Raw genomic sequence first — 14708 nt, forward strand, 5'->3', positions numbered from 1 at the left:
TGTTTTCTGTGTTATATTGAATAGGGCAAATGTATAATTATGAAATATTCTGTTCTATCTCCAGTATCTTTGAAAAAGTGGATTTTTAGTATAAAATACAGCAGATATAGATGTAAGACAGAACTTAAGTAAATACCTTTAGTTCATAACATGAACTCAAGAAGTATTTCATCTTCAAAATAAAGGAAATAATAGCATATATTTCAAAATTCCACTCACTGAAATGGTCTAGCAGCTGTGGAACCCAGTAAGTTCAGTATCCATGAAGTTCTTCTTATGGCACCAAAGAGTCATTTCCACTAAAAGAAGCCAGGGATTTTTAGAGAGAAACAGCTGATTCTAAGTCTGGCAAAGAAAATGTATGAAATAAGCCTGAAACATCACACCATAGTGGATAACAGGAAGCTAACAAAGGCCACCAGAGTCTTGACTAAAGTGTTCACAGAACAAATTTAAAAAACACTACAACCAGGACAAGCTGAGCATTGGTATAGGTGATAACTGAAAATGGTTAAAATATATCAAATTCATTTAAATCTATGATTTCATTATGATACAAAAATAGTCACATATAGTCAAAGATGCTAGGTAAACAACTCCTCATTGTGAAAAATGGTAAATAAATGGCAAATAAGTATTTTTCTTGCCTTTTCTATTACATAATAGAGCAGTAGGTGATTAAATATCAGTTGGGGCAAAAATTTCTCCTTATAGTAGTACTCCCACAAGTAAATGAGAAAGGATAATAGAATTGGAAGTTTGCTTTTTTCTGTTTCCTAAATGATAATGAGTTTAAGCTTTGACCATCGATGTTAGCCAAGGACATAAAAAAGCTATAACCATACATTATGTGCCTCCTGAGAAAGAGCACGTCTTCTATGAAGGAGTCTTGCCAAAGACATGATTCTGATTAAGCCTTTGCATGCTATTACCAATTTATGGGAAATTTAAGGACAGAGGAACATGTTAAACTTCACCACAAGGATGCAATTTAAGAGACATACTGGGAAATTCAGTAGAAAAGGTAACCCATTTCCTTACCAGTAAATTGCTGGGAAGAAAAAAAGAAAGCAATGAGAGAAGCTAGCTTAAAGGAGATTTAAAGGCATATGTAAAAACAGGCTTGAACTTAATAGCTGGCCCACTCAGACTGCAAATCTAAAGGAAAGTAAGAAAAAAGATTATCATAGAAGTCTTTACAGAGTTTAATTTTACCAGAGTGAGGAGGATATAACCTGTGAAGCTCTTTGTAAGTCGCTGGCAAGTTTCTATTTCCTAACCTGGGTGGCTGTTTCAAAAGCATTTGCCTGATAACTAAATTGTACAATTTGTTTTACATGGTTTTCTGTATTTGGAAAAGGAAATGGTAACCCACTCCAGTATTCTTGCCTGGAGAATTCCATGGGCAGAGGAGCCTGATGGGCTATACAGTTCATGGGGTTGCAAAGAGTTGGACACAACTGAATGACTAATACTATATATATATACACACACACACACACACACACACACACACACATATATATGTTGCTGCTGCTGCTGCTAAGTCGCTTCAGTCATGTCCGACTCTGTGCGAACCCATAGATGGCAGCCCACCAGGCTCCACTGTCCCTGGGATTCTCCAGGCAAGAACACTGGAGTGGGTTGCCATTTCCTTCTCCAATGCATGAAAGTGAAAAGTGAAAGAGAAAGTCACTCAGTCATGTCCGACCCTCAGCGACCCCATGGACTGCAGCCTACCAGGCTCCTCCGTCCATGGGATTTTCCAGGCAAGAGTACTGGAGTGGGGTGCCATTGCCTTCTCCGATATATATACACTATATGTACATAAAACAGATAACTAAGTACCTACTGTATAGCAGAGGGAAATCTACTCAATTCTCTATAATGACCTATATGGGGAGAGAATCTAAAAAAGAGTGGATATATGTATGTGTGTAACTGATTCACTTTGCTGTACTCCTGAAACTAACACAATATTATAAATCAATTATAGTCCAATAATTTTTTTAAATTAACATTTAAAAAAGTTTTTAAAAATATCTATCATGCTGGGAAATTTAGGTTTCTTTTCATTATGGGATTTCACAGTCTCCAGATTGCAGTTTTTCCCAAAGTATGTTATATTCTACAGTGCATTCATAGGTGCTGAGAGAAAAGAGATTCATAATCAAATCCATTTTGAAAATATTGAGCTAAATAGTCCTAAAGAAAGATTTTTGTAACACTGTTATTAAGTCATCAAAATCTATTGTCTCCTTTCTTCCAGGGCACAGGAGTGGACCATATATCCAAGGTTTCTTTGCAGGTGGGTGTGACCAGGTAACTGAGCTCTGATAAATGAAAGGTAAATGGGAAGCTATGTGTGACACTCCACCTCTCACCCTAAAACCTCCCACATGTTTCCTCCATGCCCTTCACCCTCTCCAGGGAGCAGGGATGGTGATGAGTAGAATGGTTTTGAAAGCCAAGCTTGAAGATGGTAGACAGTCTAGTAGCCTGCATCCCAGGATGACTGTATGGAGCAGAGAGTATCCTTTCCCCACCAGCAAATCCTACTTAGGACTGTTTGCTGGGAGAGAAATAACATTATATTCCATTTGATCAGCTACAATTTGGGGTTACTTGTATTTCCAAATTATCCATTATTATACTATACATTGGGCTTCCCAGGTGGCTCTAGTGATAAAGAACCCACCTGCCAATGCAGGAAACATGAGAGACGTGGGTTCAATCCCTGGGTTGGGAAGATCTTCTGGAGGCGGGCACAGCAACCCACTCCAATATTCTTGCTTGGAGAATCCCATGGACAGAGAAGCCTGGAAGGCTGTAGTCCATAGGGTCACAAAGAGTTGGACACAACTGAAATGACTTAGCACATACTGTTGGACTGATGCACTTGAAATCTTGGCTTAAACTTGGTTGAGTCAATTAAACTTAATTTCCTCAGAGGCAAATTTAGTAAACACTTTTGTTTTATAGGGAGGATGAAATAACTATACTTCCTTATAAAACCCTAAGATGTTCTTGTAAAATGTAAATCTTTTGGGGAGACAAGGATTGAGCTCTTGGAAATTGATAGCATAAAAGCAAAATCCTCCCTGAGATGATGTTTTATTCATTGCTGCAGTGCCTTGCATTTAATGTATTCTCAAAAACTATTTATTTAAAGTGAATGGAGGGAATTCCCTGGTGGTCCAGTGGTTAGGGGGAGAAGGAAATGGCAACTGACTCCAGTATTCTTGTCAGGAGAATCTCGTGGGCAGGGAGCCTGGTGGGCTGCTGTCCTTGGGGCTGCACAGAGTCAGACACGACTGAAGCAACTTAGCAGGCATGCATGCATTGGAGAAAGAAATGGCAACCCACTCCAGTGTTCTTGCCTGGAGAATTCCAGGGACAGAGGAGCCTGGTGGGCTGCCATCTGTGGGGTCGCAGAGAGTCGGACAAGACTGAAGAAACAGCAGCAGCAGCAGCCAGTGGTTAGGACTCTGCTTTCACTACTGAGGGCCTGAGTCCAATCCCTTGTTAGAGAACTAAGATTCCACAAGCTGCATAGAATGGCAAAAAAAAAAAAAAAAAAAAAAAAAAAAAAAACACAAAAAACTTATAGAGGAATTCTTAAGGATAACAATTGATTCCTATAGATAATAAATTAATAATCTTGTAATGTATCAAGAACTTGCCATTCATTTATGTCTTTAAGTCTGCAAGTCCATGTTTCCCAAAATGTGTTAGCACACAGTCCATATGGACTATGTTCTCAGTTTAGTGGGTCAAAATTAGCACTTTCTAAATTGATAAATCATAGCATGAGAAATATCTGTCATATATTCAGGGTGAAAATAATTTCATGGAACATTTCAGATATTTATATCTGTATCTATATATAGATCTCTCTCCTTCTATCTCTATATATGCATATATATGTCTCCATAAGTAAGTGACTATATTCATGATCATTTGTGATATAAAATGTATTTCTTACTATGTGCCATGGTCAAAAATATTTAGAAGCCACCAATCTAATAAAAATGGTTATCAAAATAGCTTTTCTATTAAATAGCCTGTCGTGGTCATTATTGAAAAACTGTTTATTCCATGTGTTTCAGTTGTGTCTGACTCTGCAACCCCATGGACTGTAGCCTGCCAGGCTTCTCTGTCCATGCGGATTCTCCAGGCAAGAATACTGGAGTGGCCTACCATGCCCTCCTCCAGAGTAGCTTCCCAACCCAGGTTTCCTGCCTTGCAGGCAGATTCTTTACCATCTGAGCCACCAAGGAAGCCATAGGCATGTGGTTTTTATTTTGCAAATATGAACTGTAACTTTTTTAAAGAGGTGAATGTTCATTATATTTTTCTTTCCATAGTATTTTTTTATCATAAAAACTTTTCTTCTTCTTTAAACACAGGATTAATTTCAGGATAAAACAATTATTAAATTAAGTTTGTATCTAGAGAACCCACATTTATTGTATGGGATCAAATAACACAACACTGTTAAATCAACCATGCTCCATATAAAATTTTTAAAAAGCACAATATGATTCTTAAATGTAAATCTGTAAGCAAAAACTTAATTTCTTAAACATATCTTTCTCCACAGGAAACAGGTGGGGGTTGGGGGCGGGTGGTGGTTGGTGCTTGTGCTCTAGTTGGATAAATTATACCCAGCCAGAGGGGAGAGTGAAGGAAGTGCCTAGGTTAACTCCTTATGTACTGGAAGAGCAATTCCATTCAGAGTACTCACTTTCACAGGGTTCTTTGTCACATAATAAAAAGTAGGATCAGCACTCAGAAACTGTTGTTCCTCATTTAGGCATAAGCTAATACTCTGTGATCTTAGCTCTAAGGTGGTGCTTCCACAGTAAGACACAAAGAACATTCCAGCACTTGTGATATAATTTCTCTCATTTAACTATCTGGGCATTCTCTTGACCATAGCCAACCTCTTCTGCAGATGTACCCAATACCAGAGTAGTGGTTCTCCACGCCTGGTCCCAAGACTTGCAGCATCAGCATCACCTGGACACTTGCTAGAAATGCAATTTATGGATCCCACAAAAATCTCTGGGGGGAAATCCCCAACAACTACAGGGGTGGGGTTCATCAACCTGTCTTTTAAGAAGCCCTTCAGGTGATTCTGATACACTCTGTAGCTTGAAAGTCCCTGTCCTCAAGCCAGCTTGAATTCTCTATGTACAAAATAACAGACTCCTCATTTTCCATACCCCAACATCTTTCTCCAATCTTTCCTATCTCTTAATGGCAACTCCAGCCATCCAGAGGCTCAGGTCAAAAATTCTGGAGTCATCTTTGATTCTTCTTTTCCTTACATCTTACAACCATACCTTGAGCAGATCCTTTTAGCTCTAACTTCAAAGTAAAACCCACATTCTAGCTGCTTCTCACCATCTGCACCAATTTTACCCTGGTCAAAGTCACCATCACTTTTCACTTGGATTATAACAAATGACCTCCTATCTGATTCTTCCCTTCCTATTCTAGAGATCATGTTCAATTCTGGGGCCAGAAGTATCCTTTTAAAATAATGGAAGTTAGGTCACATGACTCCTCTCCTCAATGGTTTCCCAACTTAGCATGAAAACCAAGTCCTTTGCGAGGGTCTACACAGTCCTCTGGGGGTCTACACAGTCCTCTGCAGTCTGTCTGCATTGCTTGTGCATGCTCGAAGCCTTCTGCACTCTTTGTTTACTGCTTCAGTCAGCACTTCAGCCCCCTCGGTGTTCCTGGACAGCTCCAGGCCCTCCTCGTCTCTGGGCTTTTGCTCTTGCTGCTCCCTCTGCCTGCACTCTTCTCCCTCCTGCACCTGTAGGATTTGCTCCCTTACTTTCCTCAGGCCCCTGCTCAAATTTGAGAGGACTTCTTTGACCAGGCTACATGAACATATCAGCAACTCCTCCACATCACTTTTTGTCTTTTTCTTCCCTCCATATCACTTACTACTAGCTGATATGCCATATAATAAGCCGGTGGTGTTTCTGTGCGTGTGTGTTTAATGGAGTATAACTGCTTTACAATGTTGTGTTAGTTTTTGCTGTACAATAACAGGAGTCAGCTATGTATATACATATATCCCCTCCCTCTGGAGCCTTTCCCCCACACTCCCCATCCACACCTCTAATAACAGAGCACCAAGCTGAGCTCGCTCTGCTATACAGCATCTTCCCACCACCTATGTATTTTACAGCTGGTAGCATATAAACGTCAGTGTACCCTCTCAGTTTGTCCCATGCTCTCCTTCCCACTGGCACCCACTGCATGTCCACAAGTGCATTCTCTATGTCTGTGTCTCTATTCCTGCCCTGCCAATAGGTTCATCAGTGCCATTTTTCTAGATTCCATATATATGTGTTAATATATGATATGTGTTTTTCTCTTTCTAACTTAAAGACTCTAGGTGCTGGTTACGTGTTTTGTTTGTTTTTAATTATCTCCCTCCCCTCTATTAGAATGTAAGTTCTGTGAGGGCTGGACTCCTAGAGGAAATCATAGAATGCTCTTTGACATAAACTGCAGCAGTATTTTGGCTCCATCTCCTTCTTAATCAAAGAAGATAAAAGCAAAAACAAACAAATGGGACATAATTAAACTTAAAACCTTTTGCAGAGCAAAGGAAATCATCGACAGAATGAAAAGACAACCTAGTGAATGGGAGAAAATATTTGCAAGTGATATGACCAATAGAGTAATCCCTTATATCCAACATATATAAACAGCTCATACAATTTACATCAAAAAATAAAAACCCATTTAAAAAATGGACAGAGGGACTGAATAGACATTTTCTAAAAAGAGGAAATCCAGATGGTCAACAGGCATATGAAAAGGAGTTCAACATCACTAATCATCACAGAAATGCAAATCAAAAACCACTAGATATTCTCATTGATTACTGATATTTCCAGTACCTGGAATATGCCCAGGTCTGTAAGAAATACTCAATAAACAGATTTCCACAAACAATGTACTAATGACAATCCAACTCCTGCAAGGGCACTCTAACATTCTCATTGGCTCAAATTAAAAAAGAAAAAATGTTGATCATATTTATCTCTTCAAGAGTTTGTGATATTTAATGAGTTAAATGGAACTAATGAATGCAAGCATTCTGGGTTTCTGGAAATTTCTGATCGTGAAAGTGCAGTGAACTCCTATTATTACTGTATTTTGCACAGGTCAAAAGATAGCATACAACAAAGAAATGTTTATGATGACATCATAGCAAACCTGATCAGAAATTAAAATACTGTAAACTAAATTACTGGTCAACCAAAAGGGCCACAGGTTGGATGCTTGGGTCCTACAATGATTTCTCTATTTATTCTGATACTTTACCCTATATTTGATGGGTCCAACAAGAACTGCAAGCCTATGTAAAGCAGAATAGCCTCTTATAGCTTCTGCTTTTCTTTTGAGAGATAAAATGGATAATAACAAGAGAGACTGAGACTATATTTTGGATGCATCCCTATCCCAGAAATAATAACAACCACCACCATTTTATACTGTGAACACACACCTAGCATTGTGGTGAACATTCTGTGAGGATTATCTCCCAAAGTACTTCAGTCTCCCAATAATCCAGGTGTGCGTTGAATATGTGTGCTTTTACAGATGATGAAACTGAATCTCAGAGAATGAAACAACCTTATAATAGGCACTCAAACCAGGATTTGAATCTGTGAGAGCTACTTTGCTCCTATCTTCAACTGATCTACTTGTAAAGTAGCAGTGCTTGTTGATCATGAGCAGTAAGTGTGGGGCCACCCAAGAGAAATAGGTCATGGTGGTGAGGTCTGACAGAATGTGCTCCACTGGAGAAGGGAATGGAAAACCACTTCAATATTCTTGCCTTGAGAACCCCATGAACAGTATGAAAAGGCAAAAGGATAGGACACTGAAAGATACACTCCCCAGGTTGGTAGGTGCCCAATATGCTACTGGAGATCAGTGGAGAAATAACTCCAGAAAGAATGAAGGGATGGAGCCAAAGGAAAAACAACACCCAGTTGTGGATGTGACCGGTGGTAGAAGCAAAGTCTGATGCTGTAAAGAGCAATATTGCATAGGAACCTAGAATGCTTGGACCATGAATCAAAGCAAATTGGAAGTGGTCAAACAGCAGATGGCAAGAGTGAACATCGACATTCTAGGAATCAGCGAACCAAGATGGACTGGAATTTAACTCAGAATTTAACTCAGATGACCATAATATCTACTACTGCGGGCAGGAATCCCTTGGAAGAAATGGAATAGCCATCATAGTCAACAAAAGAGTCCAAAATGCAGTACTTGGATGCAATCTCAAAAATGACAGAATGATCTCTGTTCGTTTCCAAGGCAAACCATTCAATATCACAGTAATCAAAGTCTATACCCCAACTAGTAACACTGAAGAAGCTGAAGTTGAAAGGTTCTATGAAGACCTACAAGACCTTTTAGAACTAACACCCAAAAAAGATGTCCTTTTCATCACAGGGGACTGGAATGCAAAAGTAGGAAGTCAAGAAACACCTGGCCTTGGAGTACAGAATGAAGCAGGGCAAAAGCTAACAGAGTTTTGCCAAGAGAGCATACCAGTCATAGCAAACACCCTCTTCCAACAACACAGGAGAAGACTCTACACATGGACATCACCAGATGGTCAACACCGAAATCAGATTGATTATATTCTTTGCAGCAAAAGATGCAGAAGCTCTATACAGTCAGCAAAAACAAGACCAGAGCTGACTGTGGCTCAGATCATGAACTCTTCATTGCCAAATTCAGACTTAAATTGAAGAAAGTGGGGAAAACCACTAGACCATTCAGGTATAGCCTAAGTCAAATCCATTTTGATTATACAGTGGAAGTGAGAAATAGATTTAAGAGACTAGATCTGATAGACAGAGTGCCTGATGAACTATGGAATGAGGTTCCTGACATTGTACAGGAGACAGGGATCAAGACCATCCCCATGGAAAAGAAATGCAAAAAAGTAAAATGGCTGTCTGGGGAGGCCTTACAAATAGCTGTGAAAAGAGGAGAAGCGAAAAGCAAAGGAGAAAAGGAAAGATATACACATTTGAATGCAGAGTTCCAAAGAAGAGCAAGGAGAGATAAGAAAGCCTTTCTCAGTGATCAATGCAAAGAAATAGAGGAAAACAACAAATTGGGAAAGACTAGAGATCCCAGGGATGGGAGAGCCTGGTGGACTGCAGTCTATGGGGTCTCACAGAGTTGGACACGACTGAAGTGACTTAGCAGCAGCAGCAGCAGAGATCTCCTCAAGAATATTAGAGATACCAAGGGAACATTTCATGCAAAGATGGGCTCAATAAAGGACAGATATGGTATGGACCTAACAGAAGTAGAAGATATTAAGAAGAGGTGGTAAGAATACACAGAAGAACTGTACAAAAAAGATCTTCACGACCAAGATAACCACAGTGGTGTGATCACTCACCTAGAGCCAGACATCCTGGAATGTGAAGTCAAGTGTGCCTTAGGAAGCATCAGTATGAAAAAAGCTATTGGAGGTGATGGAACTCCAGCTGAACTATTTCAAATCCTGAAAGATGATGCTGTGAAAGTGCTGCACTCAATATGCCAGCAAATTTGGAAAAGTCAGCAGTGGCCACAGGACTGGAAAAGGTCAGTTTTCATTCCAATCCCAAAGGAAGGCAATGCCAAAGAATGCTCAAACTACCGCACAATTGCACTCATCTCACACGCTAGTAAAGTAATGCTCAAAATTCTCCAAGCCAGGCTTCAGCAATATGTGAACTGTGAACTTCCAGATGTTCAAGCTGGTTTTAGAAAAGGCAGAGGAACCAGAGATCAAATTGCCAATATCTGCTGGATCATGGAAAAAGCAAGAGAGTTCCAGAAAAACATCTATTTCTGCTTTATTGACTATGCCAAAGCCTTTGACTGTGTGGATTGCAATAAACTGTGGAAAATTCTGAAAGAGATGAGAATACCAAACCACCTGACCTGCCTCTTGAGAAACGTGTATGCAGGTCAGGAAGCAACAGTTGGAACTGAACATGGAACAACAGACTGGTTTCAAATAGGAAAAGGAGTTCTTCAAGGCTGTATATTGTCACCCGCTTATTTAACTTCTACGCAGAGTACATCATGAGAAACACTGGGTTGGATGAAGCACAAGCTGGAATCAAGATTGCCGGGAGAAATATCAGTAAACTCAGATGTGCAGATGACACCACCCTTATGGAAGAAAGTGAAGAAGAACTAAAGAGCCTCTTGATGAAAGTGAAAGAGGAGAGTAGAAAAGTTGGCTTAAAGCTCAACATTCAGAAAACTAAGATCATGGCATCTGGTCCCATCACTTCATGGCAAGTAGATGGGGAAACAGTGGAAACAGTGGCTAACTTTATTTTTGGGGGCTCCAAAATCACTGCAGATGGTAACTTCAGCCATGAAATCAAAAGACACTTACTCCTTGGAGGGAAAGTTATAACCAACCTAGAGCATATTAAAAAGCAGAGACATTACTTTGTCAACAAAGGTCCATCTAGTCAAGGCTATGGTTTTTCCAGTAGTCATCTATGGATGTGAGAGTTGGATCATAAAAAAAGCTGAGTGCCGAAGAATTGATGCTTTTGAACTGTGGTGTTGGAGAAGACTCTTGAGAGTCCCTTGGACTGCAGAGAGATCCAACCAGTCCATCCTAAATGAGATCAATCCTGGGTGTTTATTGGAAGGACTGATGTTGAAGCTGAAACTCCAATACTTTGGCCACCTGATGCAAAGAGCTGACCCATTTGAACAGACCCTGATGCTGGGAAAGATTGAAGGCAGGAGAAGGGGACGACAGAGGATGAGATGGTTGGATGGCATCACCGACTCTATGGACATGAGTTTGTGTAAACTCTGGGAGTTGGTGATGGACAGCGAGGCCCTGCATGCTGTAGTTCATGGGGTCTCAAAGAGTCGGATATGACTGAGTTGCTAAACTGTGGACCATTTTGAGGTAGGGACAGTGGGTAACACAGTGCATCACAGAGCTTCTCTGAGATTATGGCTATTGTGACTGCTATTTATTTTGACCTGGAAAACATTTAGAATGGACAATGGTAATTAGAGATGGAAAGGAGAGACAGAACAGACATAAGGAATTACAGTTCATGTGTGCATGTGTCGTAAGTTGCTTCAGACATATCTGACTTTATGCGACCCCATGGACTGTATCCCACAGGCTCATGGGATTCTCCAGACAAGAATACTGGAATGGGTTGCCATGCCCTCCTCCAGCGGATCTTCCTGATCTAGGGATTGAAACCGTGTCTCTTATGTCTCCTGCGTTGGCAAGCATGTTCTTTACCACTAATGCCACCTGGGAAGCATTATTATAGCTGAGAAGCCTCCCAAAAAGCAAGGTAAATCACAGACTGCAGAATGGGAGAGTCAAGTGAGGGACAGATCTATGACTAAGGCTTCCTGCCTTCCTTGGAGGAGCCCATGGTTCATGAAAGATGTTCCTAGTCTAGGGGCTCTCTCGTCAGATTTAGGGAGTTAACTGGAAAGAGTGACAGACACATGTCTCAGTATAATGGGACTGCCAAGAGTAGGGTAGAACATATGATATCATTGGATGTATAAGCCCCAGTAAGGATTTGCTGGCCTATTGCTAAGAGCATGTTAGGATGACACAAAAATAGCAGGAGATTTTTGCTTAGCCAAGATATTTGTGTAAAGATTTTGTAATGGTCAGAGATAACTACACCTAGTCCCTTTGCTTGATATTTTATGACACTGACAATTTGTGAAGGTACTTATTTATCATCCAATCAAAGGCCTTAGAACATATGAGTGATGTATGGCACATCCAATTGGAGAATCTGAGGCTGTCACCTGTTTATATCATTGTTGGAGCTTGGAAATGAAGAAGGGAGAATGGTCCAAACACAAGTCAAAATACTTTCAGAGTCATGAAAGACAAAGAAAGTTGAAAGACACTTAAGTGTTGTGACTACTGAATGCAATGTGGTCTGGAGCCTGTAATGAAAGGAATATAAATACTATCAAGGGCATTATTTGGGCCATTGAGAACATGGGAATATGACCTAGATATTATCTAGAGATTACTATTGCATCAATGTTATACTCCTGAATTGCTTGACTATTCTGTGATTGTGCTAAAAAATGTATTTAGGAAATGCATGCCAAATTAACAATATTATGGGGTAGAGGGGTATGATACCTTCAACATATCTTCAAATGGTTCAGAAATAATAATAGTGTATGTACGTATACATACATATAACACTATTTTTTCATATGTGTATATATGTGTGTGTAGGGGAACAGAGAAAGTTAATAAAACATAGGTGGCTAACTTAAAAACTGATGTGAATTTCCCTTAAATTTAAAATATTTCTAAATAATTCTTTTTAAGTAAGAGAGAATCATAAATGACACTGGCGCACAATGTTCAGGGGCCACCAGTGAATGACATACATAAAGCCCACTTCAGGGAATTCCTTAGTGGTCCAGTGGTTAAGGTTCCACACTCTCATTACTGAGAGCCCAAGTCTGGTCCCTGGTCAGGGAACTAAGACCACAGAAGCCACATGACATGGCCAAATCAATCAATCAATCAAAAAATAAAGTCCACTTCATAACCATCTCTAAGGCACCCAGAGGTGGCAACTCCTATTTGAATTGAGGGCAGATAAACTCCTAATCTCAATCACTCTCCTTTTCCTTTCTTTCCTTTTCTCCTTCTCAAAAATTTTCCATGTGATGCTCATCTCTCTTTACTCTTAAACCCCAACCATTCAAATAAAAAGAAGACGAGTCAGAATAAGCAATAAACTGCACTGGGGCTCCTGGCCTGTAATAAGCCCCAGGTTGCTGTCTGGAATGAAAATACCAGGACAAAAAGATTTGGTCTCTGCCAACAGTATAGGGTTCCAGAAGACTAAATGGGAGTCAGTTCTGTGATATTTTAGTTTTATTGTTTGTGATCCATTCCATTTTCAGTCCCCACAATAAACCAAAGAACAAAGGTTCATCATTGCATCTAAAATGTGTCTGGGATTGCACTCTTCATTTGTGCCTTTCCTCTCCCATCAATGAGTATTGGACCTCTTTCCTCTTATACTTGGGTAACCAAAGTTATTTGGTTTACTAGAGGAAATGGTGTTATTAAGTTCTGGACATGGGGCTAACACTTAGAGGGCGTCCACATGGGATTCTGATCTGGGTTTGTTCTTTCTAGTCACACATTGCTCAAGGCTTTCCACTCACACTGAATCTTTTCTTCCTCCCCTCCCTCCATCTTTTCCCTTCACTCCTCTACTCTCTTTTGCCTACTGCTGCTGCTGCTAAGTTGCTTCAGTCATGTCCGACTCTGTGTGACCCCAGAGATGGCAGCCCACCAGGCTCCCCCGTCCCTGGGATTCTCCAGGCAAGAACACTGGAGTGTGTTGCCATTTCCTTCTCCAATGCAGGAAAGTGAAAAGTGAAAGTGAAGTCGCTCAGTCGTGTCCGACTCCTAGTGACCCCATGGACTGCAGCCTACCGGGCTCCTCCGTCCATGGGATTTTCCAGGCAAGAGTACTCACCCTTACTCATCTCTGAGGTTTCTTATGAATAGTCTCTCCTTGGAAAACTACTCCAATTCTTCCTGGGTTTAGAAAATGTGCCATCATATGCTCTCATGACACCTTTTACTTTTTTCTCTATTAACATCTTCTACTCTTTTGAAATTGATTAGGGATTTTCTGTGTTCCCCATTAGACTGGAGATTCCATGAGGACAAGGACTCTTCATTGCCATAATCCCAATGCCTACCATAGTATTCAGCACAGAGAAAGCATTTAATATTGGTATTCATGTAATATTCACAATTCATTTTGTACTTCTATTCTAGACACTGTGCTAAATGATTTACACATATCAGTCCTTACTCTAACTTCTTAGATGTGCACTACTGTTCCAACTATTTAACTTACTGGGGTTAAATAAGTTTCCTGAAGTACCAATCTTAAGAAGGGAAACACAAAGGAAGGAAAACACAGTGAATCTGGACTGTTTCTAAATCTCAGACTTATTCCCTATAATTGTTCATATAGCACTGCTATGCACCTCACACGTGCCTTTCCACATGGAAATTAGGAACTCAAAACTAAGACATGCAACCAAATTGAGTTTTATCTGGGCATCTCCTGGAACTGGAAAAAAAAAAAATCTAGGGGAAGGGACTATGGCCTCCACAAAATCTGTAATTATAAATGAATTTTAAGGTAAAAACATCAGTATTTCTATTACAAGTACTATCTTTTTCTCTGTTTCTATCATATAATGAACGTGGTATTTTAAAACTTATAAAAAAATACTACAAATATGAAAAACTAATGAATACTAATAGGATATGATAAATCTAATACAGTTAAACACATTTCATCCTTAAGAATTATTCATCGGGCTTTTTCAAGGCATATGTATATTATAACCAAAATGGAAAGAAAGTTAAGACTTGGAGAGGAATACATAAATTTATAAAAGCTGAATTGTATATAGAAATCAGCAAGAGGTCTCTCTGTCCATTAAGACCCATCAGACACACCATTTTATGGAGAGGTTCCCTGGCAATCAATGCTGTAGTGTACCATGTGAAAGAAAGTGAAAGTGTTAGTCACTCAGTCATGTCTGACTCTTTGCAATCCCATGGACTGTAG

At 39.9% G+C, this 14708-nt stretch overlaps 1 protein-coding gene across 1 annotated transcript in view; it reads right to left on the minus strand.

Annotated features, from left to right (window-relative positions):
• The window catches only part of THSD7B (thrombospondin type 1 domain containing 7B), a 1243680-nt gene that overhangs the window by 60649 nt on the left and 1168323 nt on the right, over nucleotides 1-14708 (minus strand). The gene's annotated exons all lie outside the window — the stretch shown is intronic.

Source organism: Bubalus kerabau, chromosome 3, assembly GCF_029407905.1.
Source record: "Bubalus kerabau isolate K-KA32 ecotype Philippines breed swamp buffalo chromosome 3, PCC_UOA_SB_1v2, whole genome shotgun sequence".
NCBI classification, from domain to species: domain Eukaryota; kingdom Metazoa; phylum Chordata; class Mammalia; order Artiodactyla; family Bovidae; genus Bubalus; species Bubalus kerabau.